The sequence below is a fragment of the Chrysemys picta genome, chromosome 3, assembly GCF_011386835.1.
Source record: "Chrysemys picta bellii isolate R12L10 chromosome 3, ASM1138683v2, whole genome shotgun sequence".
Classification (NCBI taxonomy): Eukaryota; Metazoa; Chordata; order Testudines; family Emydidae; genus Chrysemys; species Chrysemys picta.
The window spans coordinates 76448855-76463712 of record NC_088793.1 but is presented as its reverse complement, the minus strand read 5'-3'; the positions used below and the strand labels follow the sequence as shown (position 1 = coordinate 76463712).

The 14858-nt window shown below is 41.6% G+C and overlaps 2 long non-coding RNA genes across 2 annotated transcripts; one reads left to right on the top strand and one right to left on the bottom strand.

Annotated features, from left to right (window-relative positions):
- Positions 1-200: 200 nt before the first annotated feature.
- Positions 201-14781, bottom strand: LOC122174421 (uncharacterized). The gene is made up of 4 exons (XR_006176202.2): positions 14522-14781; positions 13913-13996; positions 3214-5187; positions 201-2954 (listed from the first exon to the last, which is right to left on the bottom strand). It is a non-coding gene; the product is annotated as an uncharacterized LOC122174421 (long non-coding RNA).
- LOC122174422 (uncharacterized) lies at positions 7651-10253 on the top strand. The gene is made up of 3 exons (XR_006176203.2): positions 7651-7730; positions 9949-10007; positions 10146-10253. It is a non-coding gene; the product is annotated as an uncharacterized LOC122174422 (long non-coding RNA).
- Positions 14782-14858: the final 77 nt, after the last annotated feature.

The window sequence follows — 14858 nt, the reverse complement described above, 5'->3', positions numbered from 1 at the left end:
GGCATGAGGTAGCAGAGGGTGCTCACACTGCCCCAACGGGTACCACTGGTGGAAAAACCAACAACAACTGTGCACTAGGTGTGGCCACCTAGAGTGGCATGGACAAGTGCAGTCACTCAAAGAAGAAATTTCTTAAGCTGGGAGAAAAATATCTCCCTTTCTGTTGACTATTTCTTTGCAGCTAAGAGATGTATACGATGTGCAATTTAATCCTGTTTAATCAATCTTTGTTACAATTAAGATATTTGTTACATTTAAGATAATATTTTCAGACGCATATGTGCACAAACAATACTACAGTGAAAAGGAAACACATTCATACATAGTATGATATCCATAGTATATGTGCATACATTGCACCAATTCAAGTTTATTAAAACTTTCTAAATTATACATGACGGAATGAGTGTAAAAAGGTGATAACAGGAACTCCTGCTTGCCCAGTGCTATGCATTTGGCAATGCACTGACATCATGCCTATTGCCATGCACTATAGAAGATTATAGGGTATAATTGTTGCTTGCTCATTTGACTGAACTCCAAAACTATATCAAATAGCACTTAATTATACATATAAATACCATTACAGAAGAGAACTCACACTTGAACCGCTCAGTGTAAGCAAGGACATTTAATAATTATATTATGCTGTAGGTGCAAACAGATAAGTTGCTGCTGTTAATTAGTCTGGAGTTTTCGGCTTGTGATATCAGAAGTAGATCTGACAAAAATTTGTTTGGAGTTTGAGTATGTAATTTTACTCTAGCTCCATCTGGTCCATGCCCTCTGATTACCCAGAACATTGGCTGGCAGTTTGAGGGACACATTTGATAACTGGCCAAGTTTAAAGGTCTATTGGAGGTAAAACAATGCCCACCCTTTTACAAGAGGATCATTGTTGCTTAACAAAAAAGCTCTCTAGCTTATTTGAATGTCAACAATTCAGAAAAGTTGATGTTTGGAGCCATCAAATAAAATGTTTTTGTGAAACAGTTTATTATTTCAGTGGTAATTATTTGAATCATTCATGGTAAAGGATGTTTGCTAATGAGAGCTTGGCTGCTGTAAATTCCAGGGAGACTGAGTGCTCTTTGTGCTGACAAAAAGGCCCAAATCACTGGAGAGCGACTGACTGGACAAATCATTCATCTATGCAAATGCCAGCTGAAATGGTCAGATGCATTTATTACCCTGCTCATTATAGTAAACAAGGCAGGAATCGTGACTGGCAGTTATCAACTTGCCCTGAAGTATGATTTGTTCTCCTACCACTATTTAAATGAGAGGAAAAAAGGCATGCCACCAGGGACTTTGTCGGTTTATAAAAGAGTAAATGTCACATAGCCCAGTGCTTAAAGACTTTTGATTGACAAATGTTTTATTTGACATATCAAACAATGATGGTTTTTATATCTAATAGTCCATATTTGTTAGCAAAAACTTAACCCTTTGAGGAGTGACAACTGACTTCTCACGATGCTCCAAAACTGGAATCCAGATAAAAAGTTAACGTACAAGTAAAATTAAATAACTCTGCACCTAATGTGAAAGCAACTAAAAATACTCTGCAGCTGGTGACAGGAATGACTCAATGTTTTATCACAACACATACACAGTACTGTAAAAAGTTGTTCTTAACAGAGGCATCAAATAAACTGTTGACCTACTTTAGTAAGTATACTACTGGTGTTCATGCCAGAAAAGCTAAATAGCATATGTCATAGTGAAATGTAAAACAGCTGATCTTTTTTCCTAAAAGAAAAAGATATAAAAGCATTATTTGTTCAATAGTATATAGTTAGATTATTAATAAATTATCTATAATTTACTCTCCTAACAAACAAATACTTTCCATAGTTAAATTCAAAGGGGTCTAGACTGTTCTAAATAGGCCCTATTCTGTCCTCAAACTGCATAAGAAACTCTACTAATACCATTGGGAATTGTATGCATTTACCCAGGGCAGTATATAGCCCAATGTGTGTAGGGAATTTGTGTTTCTTCAGTGACTATTTATAGGTGTTACTGTAAAAAAATTAAAAATAACGAATGGAACACTAGAAACCACTAATTAAATGAGGTCTTGAATTCTCAATATTAGACTCATTTGTTGATTACTATATGTTGTGTACTCAAGTCTCTGCAATGAGAGCATCACATAGTGCACAAGCCAACACACTACATGCTACTGTGTTGGTGATTTGTCATTGTATTTTGGCCCCTTTATTACATGAGTGGTTTGAAGATAATTTTTATGTTTCTCAGACCCTTTTACATGTTTCCAAACGGATATGTCCCATGTTATTAAATGGGAATGAAATGACATGTAAGTAAATGACCTACAGCATATCATTCAGTTACACGATATTCACCCATTGTATATGGCACAATGATCATGTGGGGAACACTCTGTACCTCTGCACCGCCATTTAGCATGCTGGTGCTTACTTCCCATGCTGAGGGTATGGAAAAGTTTGCACACTACATCCCTGAGAGGAAAGAAATCTTTCATCAATTCAGAAGTGGTATGACAGACTTCAAAGAGAACCCGTCCAAGTCATATACATGCCCGAAGTCAAACAGGAAAATTGGCAGAGCCAGGAATTAGCACCCAGATCTTCTGATTCCCAGTTACATGCTCAGTTCACTAGAGCATCCTAGGACCATTCTGTCCTCTACTTTCAGAGAGTTTGCTACATACTGAACATGGCTCATCATAGCATCTAGATGTTACTATTTATCTATTTTGGGCTCAATTTCTGTTGGTGAGAGAAACAAGTGTTTGCGCTTACACTGAACTCTTCCTTAGGCCTGGGATGCACTCAGAGAGGATGTCAGCACTATAATTAAAAACACTTGGCTGGCCTGTGCAAGATGGCTCGGGCTTGGGGAGTTGTTTAATTGTAATGCAGGGGTTGGCAACGTTTGGCATGCGGCTCGCCAGGGTAAGCACCCTGGCGGGCCGGGCCAGTTTATTTACCTGCTGACGTGGCAGGTTCGGTCGATCGCGGCCCCCACTGGCCGCGGTTTGCCGTTCTGGGCCAATGGAAGGGGGTAGGACGGGAAGCGGCGCTGGCGAGGGATGTGCTGGCCGCACCTTCCCACTGCCCCCATTGGCCCGGGACGGTGAACCGCGGCCAGTGGGGGCCGCGATCGGCCGAACCTGCCGCATCAGCAGGTAAATAAACTGGCCTGGCCTGCCAGGGTGCTTACCCTGTCGAGTCACGTGCCAAACGTTGCCGACCCCTGTTGTATACATTTAGACTCAGGCTGGAGCCTGTGCTGAAGGACCCTGCAAGGTGAGAGGGTCCCAGAGCTCATGCTACAGTCCAAGCCTGAACGTCTGCACTGCAATTAAACAGCCCTTTAGTTCAAGCCCTGCCGTAAGCCCAAGTCAGCTGGCACTGGGTCATCTGCATGTGTCTAAGTGCAGTGTAGACATATCCAGAATGTCACAGCTAAATACAAGGTGGAACAGATAGTTTAGCATAAGTAGTTAACATATTTCAAGGGACCATTCAAGGTGAGGTGGACCGTTAACACCCCTCCAGTCATGGGGGGGAAGGAAAAAAATATTTATCTATTTTAGTTAAGTACTGGAATAGGTTCCCAAGGAAGATGTTGAATCCCTGTCATTGGATGTTTTTAAGGTTAGAAAAATATCTGTCGGGGATGGTCTAGGTATACTTGGTCTTGCCTCAGTGGGGGTGGGGAGGTTGGACTAGATGATCTCTTGAGATCCCTTCCAGCCCTACATTTCTATGATTCTATGCTGTCATCATTTGAAGGCCCCAGTTACCATAACAGAAAGGATTTTTTTGCCATGTTACCCATCATCATTAGTGTCTGGAAGATAGGATTTGCTATTCCAGGCTGAACCAGTTTTCCATCAAATCTAGTATTCTCTTTCCAGAGATGGCTAGTCCTGATGCTTCAGAGGACAATCCTAGTAACCTACTTGGCCAGTCAAGAAATACTGCATTGTACGTGGGAGGAAACAATTCCTTCCTGAACTCTGCAGCAATCAGCACACATTCTGAAGCATTACATCTGATTATACCCATCTTAGTATATAGAACTACAAATGTTCTCACTGGTCATAAAAAAAACCCAGCTGCAAGTATTTTGCTTTCTAACACCCTGAAGTAGTGAATTTTGGAGGCTGACTACTACCAGTGCGAAAAAGTATTTCCCTGCATTTGTTTTTAATGTAGCTCCCATTTACTTCAAGTGACTTCTTGTTGTGCTATGGGGTCCCTTGATCTCAAATCATCATCTCTTGTTCATTGGTGTACCTAGAATATCCCTTTAAATTCTCAACAAACCATTTATTTACAGGAGTTCCTTCATCCCCCAACTTATTCCCCTCTTGCCATCATCCTGTGCTCCATTTTCCTCTATCTTTCAAAAACAGGCAGTGTTTAATTATCTCCATCTGTCCATCCCTGCTGGATGCCCTCAATCTGCTTCAGACCTACCACATCGTTCTAGAGCTGCAGCTTCTACAAGTTTTGAGGTGCTGTCATAGGTTGCTGATTTAATAGAGTGGGAAAGGCAGACAAATGGTGGTTAGCAGCAGAGGTAGGACAAGCCAACAGAGCCCTGTAAAAACTATGAATAGCATTCTTGGCATCAAGGATTTTAAAAGGAAAAGGAAAGGTACTAATGAGCCTGGGAGGACCACCTGCTCTTCAGTGACACTGCTGGCCTCCACCTTCTTCACTGGAAAGAAAGTTAAAGGAGCTGATTATTATAATTCAGGAAGGTTTCAGGATTAATTTTCAGGAATGTGAAGTAGTCAAAATTTTCTCAAGGAGTTAGTATGTTCAGTCAATAACAATGCCACCTTCAAGACTAATTGTGTGCCCTGAATAAGTGCTAATTAACAAGTCAGGGACAGAACAACAACTCTTATACAGGTTTATGATATGGGGGTGGGAACTCAGCTATCAGGCTAGTGATGAATACTTTTTTTTAAATGAGTTTTGCGGCTAACTGCAGACAGTAAAGAATCAGGGCCTTTGTTGGTTAAGTGGAATGTCTTGGTGGCCCTTTTAAGAAGGAGGAAGCCTGAGTTCAGATACAGGTAGGCAAGCAGTCCATTTTGGATCCTGATTCAGCTCTTCATGCAGGGACTACAGAAGCTATTGCATCTCTAGGGCTGCAGTCACTCCTATGTATGTCGTCCTAATGAAAAGAAAGAAAATGTCTTTGCTTAGGAAACACTACTATAGAGCAACCCAGCGAGACACAAAAAGCCCCCCATTCCTTTAGTCTTTTGGTAAATTAATGGCAAAACCCTAAAAACGAGGCCTTAAAAATAAATTGTAATAAACTTTGAATGGAAAATTCTTTAGCTTGGTTCCTTATTTTGCGTATTAACTAATTAATCGTAGCATTAGCAAAAGTACCTGACTTTTGAGTCTCAGGCATGTAACATGTTGTGCAATATGGGGAAAATTAAAGAAAGAACTGACTTGACTATGATCTTGCTTATACAAATTTTACACTTGTGTAATGCCCATCACTTCAGAGGGGTTATTTCTAATTTAGATGGGTATAAATGAGATAAAAATCAGTTCCAGTATTTTCTCTGTGTGTTGGGGAACAAAGTAAAATGTTAAAACTAGTCATGATTATGTGAAATCCTTGGCAAAAGTGTTGAATAGCCTATAACTAATGGTTTAGGACTTGTTACTTTGAGCACTAAGATTTAGTTTTTTGAGGTGTTGTATCAAAGTAACATGTCCCAGCCATGAGTTAATCATGAAAATTATACATAGGTCTTCCTGAACATGCCAGGGGAATCAATCCACAGATGATGAAATCATCGAATACACAGATTTATAGGTGCATGACTCTGTCCTACTTAACTCATTCTGAACACATCAGTATCTTTAAAGTTTCACAAGAATGGTTGTTTTATAGATAGGACACAAGCACCACCAAGTCCCCCTTCCAAAATGATGATGATGTATTCTAAGATTAGATGGAAATATGATATTCAGATTTTATAACCAAAGTAGAAAACTCCAGTGTAATTAAAAGCGATAAGGTAACAAAACAAGGTACTCTATAGTTTTTAAGATGGCATGGTTCCTTGGCATTTATGGTCCAATTTTTTAAATGCGTGCAAATTAGCTATAGGGCATGCAAATTAGCTGTAGAGCAAGGGTGGTGATTGGTTGAGTTACCTCTGATATCACAGTAGTCTAGGAGGCTTGGCATGCCATAGATATATGCCTTACAGATGTAATTTTGTAAAGTCAAAATGGCTGAGAACTTAAAAACAGGATGGTAACAGACTGTGAAACCCAGTGATGATTCAACCTGGTCATATTCAGAAGAAAAAGAGCCCTCAACCATGCTTGTATCTCTTTCCGTCACTTCACACTGACTTTACAGCCATACTAGGCTCCAGTATCAGGGGGTAGCCGTGTTAGTCTGTATCCACAAAAACAACAAGGAGTGGGGAGGACGAGGGGCTCCGTCCTTCTCTCCCTGCGCTGCTCCCTTAACACGTTTGGCTGCTCTACCTGGTAGCCGGGTGGGGAATGTGACAGAGCCACTTCTGCCTGAGAGAGCCTGGCTGGGAGGAGAGTGTGTGTGTATGTGAGAGTGAACGTCCCAGGCAGGTTCTCTCAGGCAGAAGTGGCTCCCAGGGAGAGTGGCCAGATGTGCAGGGGGGGAAGCGTAGGGAGAGAAGGACAGAGAGCCCTGCCTTTTCCCCCCTCCCCTGCGGGTAACATGGGGTGGGGACAGGGCTGCGGCCCAGGGCTGGGTGCAGGGCAGGAGGGGTCACTGGGCAGGGGAGATACATGGGGTGGTCACTGTCTTCCCCTTTAGCTTGTGCCCCCTCCAGTATGGGGAGGTACCAGTCGTCTATGCTATCCCCCAGATCTCTTTTTACAGTACTACTACCTAGGGAGTTATTTTCCTCATTTTATAGTTGTGCATTTGGTTTTTCCTTCCTAAGTGCAGTACCTGTCTTTATTGATTTTCATCTTATTGATTTCAGACTAATTATTCAATTTAATCAAAATCATTTTGAGTTGTAATCCTGTCCTTGAAAGTGCTTGCAAACACCCTCCCAGTTCAGTGTTATCCACAAGTTTTATAAATGCACTGTCCACTCCATTGTCCAAATCATTAATAAAAATATTGAATAGTACTGGACCCAGGACAGACCCCTGTGGAACGCCACAGATACTTCCCCCCCCCCCCCCAGTTTGACAGCAAACCATTTATGAAAAACCAAACTCAAAGAGTAGTTTAACCAGTTTTGCACCCATTTTATAGTAATTTCATTTAGCCCCCATTTCCATAGATTGCTTATGAGAATGTCAAGGGAGACTATGTCAAAAGTCTTACTAAACTCAAGATATATAATGTCTACAGCTTCCCTCCTATCCACTAGGCTGGTTACCTTGTCACAGAAGGAAATTTGGTTGGTTTGGAATGATTTGTTCTTGACAAATCCATTTTTGCATTACTTATCCCCCTATAATCCTATACATTTGAACAAATTGATTGTTTAATGATTTATTCCAGTTTTCTTCCAGGTACTGAAATTAGACTGACTGGTCTGTATTTCCCCAGGTCCTTCTTTTTCCCACATTTTGAAGCTAGGTACTTTATTTGCCCTTTTCTAGTTCTCTGGGTCCTTTGCTGTCCTCCATGAGTTCTCAAAGACGATCACTAATGGTTCAGAGACTGCTTCCGCTAATTCCGTAAGTATTCTAGGGTGAATTTCACCAGGCTCTGCCAGTTTGAATACATCTCTTATCAAAATATACCTTAACCAATTCTTTCCTGAGATCCTCCACCCTTGTTAATAGTGTGTTAAGCATCTGCTGACAATTAACCTTTTTAATGAAGACTGAAGGGGAAAAAAAGACATTCAACACTTCACCCTTCTCTGTCATCCGTTACTTGCTCTCCTTTCCATTAAGTAATAGACCTACACTTCCCTTATCTTTCTCTTACTTCTAATGTATTTATAGAATCTCTTCTTAATGCCTTTCATGTCCCTTGCTAAGTGTAACTCATTTTGTGCCTCAATCTTTCTGTTTTCATCCCTATATGCTTGCATTAGTCTTTTGTACTTCTCTTTAGCAATTTGTCCAAGTCTCCATTTTTTGTAGGATTCATTTTTCAATTTTAGGTCATTAAAGACCTCCTGATGAGCTATATTGGTCTCTTACTATTCTTCCTCATTCCTTTGCATTGTGATAATTTGCTCTTGGGCATTTAATATTTGTGCTTCCGCTGTTGTGCCTAATAATATTTATGTATTTACACCATATACAGTAAAAGCTGTTTTATCTAGCATGTTGGAGGAATGCGGGGTGCCGGTAATTGAAAAATGCCAGTTAACTAAGAGGGGGGAAGTTTGTGTGTGTGTGTGGAGCTGCAGGGTGGGGCGCAGGAGGGGGTATAGGGTGTGGGCTCTGGGAGGGTGCTTGGGGTGCCAGATCCGGGGAGGCACTCACCTTGGGCGGCTCCCCGCAAGCGGCAACCTGTCCTGGCTGCTCCTAGGTGGAGGCACAGCAGGCGGCTCTGCGCACTGCCCCTGCCCCACCATGAGCGCTGGCTCTACTGGCTGGTAACTGCAGCCAATGGGAGCTGCAGGGGTGGCATTTGCGGGCGGAGGCAGCATGAAGAACTGCTTGCCGCGCCTCCGCCTCAGAGCAGCCGGGACAGGTCGCTGTTTACAGGGAGCTTCCCAAGGTGAGTGACCCCCGATCCTGCACCCCCTCCTGTGCCCCAACCTGCTGCACCGAGGCCCCTCTCACACCCAAACTCCCTCCCAGACCCTGTGCATCGCACCTCCTCCCGCGCCCCAACCCACTTCTGGCCACATGCCAACTAAACTGGGCTTTCGATGAAGATCAGAAATGCCGGTTTATAGAGCTTTACGGTTGGTGAAGTGCTGGATAAAACAGCTTTTACTGTACATAAATCCTGTTTCATTGAATAGGGTGGTAACAAAGGACAACATAGGCCACTCCCTTTTACACAAACCTTATATAAGGCAACTATGCCCTGTGCCCAGAAGGAGCTGTCTTGTGTACTTCTCTTTCCTCTAGGCCTCACACAAGTTTCACTGCTTCACAAGCAGTTTTCTCTTTCTGCCCCCATCTCTGAGTTTTAGATCGACTGATTTTATACAGACCACAGAACAGCCATCTGATGAGGAAGAAAGGAAATTTTGGTCTTTTACTATCATTGGTTGAATTTGAGGCAGCAACCTGGATATGAAAGTTCTGTAACACATTAGCAATCCCCTGATCCATCCAGTACTTCTTTTAAAAAATCCTAGTTACATCTTAGTTTTAAAATCACACCTATAGATTGACAACCATCATGAATACTGGTAAAGTGAGTTCTGTACCTGGTATAGCATGGTAAACATCTCTGTGTGTGTAATACTAGCAATCCAGATGTTTGGCAATGATACACTATTTATATGAAGGTACTGAGGAAATGACTTGCGTCTTTCAGTCTTTTATTCAGAGACTGGTGTTTGAACAAATCCACATATTACAGAAATCATAGTTATCAATGGAAATAACTTTGTTGCTTAACAGATTATTCGAGCATTGCAGTGAGTTAGGGTACGTTTATACTTACCTCCGGGTTCGGCGGTAAGCAATCGATCTTCTGGGATCGATTTATCACGTCTTGTCTAGACACGATAAATCGATCGCGGAAGTGCTCGCTGTCGACACTGGTACTCCTGCTCCGCGAGAGGAGTACACGGAGTCGACGGGGGAGCCTGCCTGCTGCGTGTGGACCCGCGGTAAGTACCTTGTAGTTCGAACTAAGGTACTTTGACTTCAGCTACGTTATTCACGTAGCTGAAGTTGCGTATCTTAGTTCGAACTGGGGGGTTAGTGTGGACCATCCCTTCCTCTGATTCTTGCTCTTTTCTCCCCCTACCTCTAGGCTTCCTTTTTCTTCAGGCTATTAAAAGACGAGGGACCCAATTCAGAGGGGAATCTAAGGTAATGTAACTTACACTTTCTACCAGCATGTAACTTACATCAATTTAGACTCTTACTCCCTTAGACTTATCTCTGATTTTGCCCAAATATTCTGACATTCTCCCAAAGTAATCTAATGTTCAACACCACCACCAACAGGCTTTCATCTGTTCAAACAGAGAAAGAAGAAAACCAGGGTGCTGAGAATCAGTGGCAACACTCACACCAGATTCAATTCAGTAACAGCATCTGCAGAAGATTAAAGAGATAGTAAATATTTTGTCCTTTCTATCAAGAGTTTAACATGTTTTGCAAGATATTATATAAATATTATGTTGTGCCAAGTTATGCTATAAGAGTACAACAAATATAAAGTTATTTTATGTTATGAAAGTAAACCCAAATTTTGTATACTGTTTATATATAGTAAGTGTCCTAGTTTACTGGCAACTGAAATTCTAGGATGCTCTAAATACATTTCAAAACTCTTTGATACAATCTTTATCTTTCTACATAAGTATGGTATTGAGAACTGTTTCAAAATGTAGGTACTAATATTTTCTCAATATTATGAGATCCTCATTTCATTAGTTAGCCAGACAATAAAAATATCAAATTAAATTATGCAAAAAATACTTTTTTAAATATAAGTTTAGGGTTTCATTTCTACTTCCAAGTTATATGCGCAATCTTATTTCAAACTCAAATATACGTCCTCTATCTCCCTTAGATCCTTGTACATATTTGGGAGTTCTATAATTGACTTCAATGGGAGCTTAGCTCTTGTCTGCAGCCAACCAGCCAACCTCCCCTCCCTCTGTGAATGGTCATGTAATCAACTACAAATAAAGTATAGCTTTGCTGGACAATGCAGGGGAAACTGGGCTGTGGCTCTGTCCTCTCCCCACCCAACCTTCTTTGGACAGTCTAACAAATATCTGCACTAGACTGCCTCAGTCCTCATGAGCCACCTGTACAGGGGATGAAAAGATCAGGGGAAAGGCTCCTTACAGCCTCCTCTCTCACACATCGATCCGCACAGGGATCGACACAAACTAGATCTTAATATGTAGATGCTTTTTTAAGTAAGAGAAGAAATGTTGCTATCCCCAATAACCTCAAAACCTCATCAAGGAGAAATCAATTCCTCATTATAGGTTCTGTGGAATCACTGGTAGTAAGTTAATAAGCTGCCAAACTGTAAAGATAAACTTCATTCCTTATGGGGTTCTCTATATCTCTTTTCTAGTAAGTTCGTGCTGCCGCAACAGAGGAAGCACAAAGTTGACCAATAAAACTTGTTCTTAGAATTATGAAGGCTTCGCTGACCTTTTATTTTTATTTTTTTCAGACTAGGGAAACTACAATTAACTGTGATTCATGTTGGCTTGTTACCCCATAAGAATTAGAGGAGGACTTTTGCAGAATGGAAAAAGATAACACCAGTAGGGAAAGAAATATTTTAAAGCATCCAAGAAGGTATTACAAATAATATAACCACCTCCCCAAAAGTACAAACTATGGGCCTGATCCTGCAATTTGTTACATCAGTGGGTTCTCTGCAAAAGAAGCGGTCTGCCCATACACAATGAATTTCAGGATTGGGACTTATAAAGATACTTGGCAGTATTTTTTATGGAGATATTCCAATTTCTGAGGTAAAATAATATATTAAAATACATTGGCCATTTTTTGTTCATTTTAACCTTTGTTTGAAGAAACCACTCTTATTAGGTTAAGAGACAGACAATTCATGCTAGATTTATGTACAATTATGTAAGGGAAAAAGAGAACTGCACCTTTGTTCTTTTTACCTTCCTTGTATTAGATATAGGTTTAAATACCTTACACCTCCTGACTCAGCAGTTGTCCCTAGAGATCGAGTGGAGTACTTCTGTTAACATTATTTTAAACCTTATGTCTAATTTTCCACTATTTTGTATGTGAAATGGGTCTTATATATATATATATATATATACACACACACACACACATACATATATACATATATAAATTGAACTGTCTTGATCATAATGTGTGCAGATGTTCCAGTGGGTGCTGATAGGTGGCTGCTTGCTTCTTGCTAGGTCCCACTAATTGGTGTTTGCTCCAAATGTTTTCAGTTTTTACATGTTACCAGTCAAAAGCATGGTAATAGATATTGGCTCAGAAATCAGTTTTAGAGCAATGACACCCAACTTCATATATTCTACCATAATTTCTTAGGTCTCAATCCTGTAAACTGCTATGGCCACAAAGAGCCCGGTGCAGTCAGTGCTGTACCTTTCCCTCTGAGGATGATTTTAGGGGTCTCAAAATATGCCTCACAGAAGTCCAGATCTACCTAGGAATTAACTAAAACTGAATCTCAGCAAGATTAAAATAATGTTGATTGGTTTGTGTAGAAAATATGAGAGCAGTATTTCACTAGGCCTCTCATAGTATCACTTCAGGTGACTCATGCAGGTCACAGTCTAGACACTAATCAGAACTGATATTACACAGGATTTGCAGGTAGTCACAGCTGCTTATGATCATCTTCAGAATATTAAACTATCTGTTTCTCTTATACACTAATACAATACTACAGTATATTGTAGGCTATAAAAGTAGGTTGATTAGATGCTACAGCAGAATATGGCAACTTGATTATTTGGAGGAACAGGAAGGAGTGAGAGGAGAGTGCCAAGAAGCTTCTGTATTCACATCACTTGCCTATTTGGACCCAGAATGTGTTCAAATGTTGGCTTTAAATTTTAAAAATGGATTGGGACCCAGGTGTCTCACGGAGCTTCTGGCTCCCAGGGTATCATTTCAACAGCTAAACTGCACAGGGATGGGGCTGATGGATGGGTTTTTTGACCATGCAAGAGGGCATATTGTATTTTTGCTGCTGCAATCCCGAGACTATAGGATATCTTCATGTTCCTCCTAAACAGGCAGAACTGCAGATGTAGCAGCACCTTTTAATTCAGATTTAAAAATCTTATGTTTTAAAATATTTTATATGGTGCTGTGATATAAATATGTTTGTATATTGCTTTTATTTGGTTGTTTTAAGTTGTGTAATGTGCTGGTGCTTTTGCAGACAAGCAATAAATAAAATTAAGGTTATCGGTCTCTTTTCTAACACGTCTGACCTCAAAGCAATTGGGCAACTGCTTGTTTCTACACCTTTGCATTACATTTCTTCACATGATTTTCAGTTGTCCATTTGTGCTAGTCACTTACATATGAAATGAACATGCTTGTTCACATTCAAAAAAGGACTGATCAGTTAAATGGATAACAAGTATAGCCAATTATAATAGTAAACATGTTTTATTTTTATTTTTTTTTAGAATGTAGACTCCCAAGCTTCGCTGTACAAGCCAATCTACAATAGGGGTCAGGAGGAAACTTCCCTGCGGGCAAGTTGTCCCATAACTGCAGGCTTTCAGATACCTTCCTCTCAAGTATCAAATGGCCACTGTTGGAAACTAGATATTGGTCTAAATGGTCACTGGCCTGATCCCACATGGTAATTTCTATGGTCTCTCCTTCACAACTTAGAATTAGCAACAGCAGTTCAGAAGGAAAAGACACACATGCTTGGCATGCTACCAAATTCAAGCAGAGGGAAAGCAAACCATGACATTTATTATGCAACTGCCAGACTAAGACCCAAGAGAGACACATCCAGTCATTGGTGCATTTACTCATCTTCATGAGTTCAAATCAGGGCGGGCCTTATCACCCCCGGGGCCACTAAGCAGCAAGATAAAACAGGCCCAGGAGAGCCTTTGAGCCGCTCGCGCCCAATGAATCCCGCTTTGACGAGATTTGGGAAACCACGCCGGGGCTGCTAGAGACTCGCAGGGTCCCAACAGTTCACCCTGTTGCAAACCTTCCTAAAACCTCAGCCACACCATCAAGGGCTCATTCACCTGCACATCCACTAATGTTATATATGCCATCATGTGCCAGCAATGCCCCTCTGCCATGTACATTGGCCAAACCGGACAGTCCCTCTGTAAAAGAATAAATGGACACAAATCGGACATCAGGAATGGTAACATACATAAGCCAGTAAGTGAACACTTCAATCTCCCTGGTGATTCTATTACAGAATTAAAAGTCACTATCATTGAACAAAAAAACTTCAGAAACAGACTTCAAAGAGAAACGGCAAAACTAAAATTCATTTGCAAATTTAACACCATTAATCTGGGTTTGAATAGGGACTGGGAGTGGCTGGCTCATTACAGAAGCAGCTTTTCCTCTCCTGGAATTGACACCTCCTCATCTATTATTGGGAGTGGATTACATCCACCCTGATTGAATTGGCCCTGTCAACACTGGTTCTCCACTTGCAAAGTAACTCCCTGCTCTCCTGTGTCAGTATATAATACCTGCATCTGTAACTTTCAGTGAGGATTTTACCCACCAAAGCTTATGCCCAAATAAATCTGTTAGTCTTTAAAGTGCCACCAGACTCCTTGTTGTTTTTGTAGATACAGACTAACACGGCTACCCCCGATACTTGACTCCCTAACCTTGTCACTGATCTCGCAGGGTTTGGGGCTTCCCTGGACGCTCGGCCCCGGAGTCAGGTCACCCCACCAGAGTCCCGCCTGCTCCCAAGAGCTTCCGCCTCACCGCGGGGCACAGAAAACCCAGACCACGTGACCCAGCCCCAATAGCAAATAACGGGACGTGTTGGGGCCGGGGCAGGTCGCTGAGCGCTGCGAGGGGTGGGGGCAAGAGCCTCACACGCCCCGCCCGCTGCTCCGGCTCAGAACGGAAAACAGAGAACAAGCTTGAGCGGCCTCACGTCACCACTGGCGTGGGCAACCAATCAACGGGCTACCCCTCCCTACGGGCCCGATGGCC